Genomic DNA, 209 nt, shown 5'->3' on the forward strand with positions numbered 1-209 from the left:
TGGGATTTCATATTGCAACCGGCGGTGTTTCGTCCAAAGTTGGTGGCAAATGCCATATTGTAAATGAGCTGTGTAACACCCCAAAAATCCTATAGTGGGCGTGTGAGTTCCATCTTATTTTTTCATAGGCTTACTGTAACGCAAGTCAAGACCCCAGAGCCAAATTTTGAAATTTTGTAAGTTTTGGCAAAAACTTATCACCCCCTTAA

Source organism: Salvelinus alpinus, chromosome 9, assembly GCF_045679555.1.
Source record: "Salvelinus alpinus chromosome 9, SLU_Salpinus.1, whole genome shotgun sequence".
NCBI classification, from domain to species: Eukaryota; Metazoa; Chordata; class Actinopteri; order Salmoniformes; family Salmonidae; genus Salvelinus; species Salvelinus alpinus.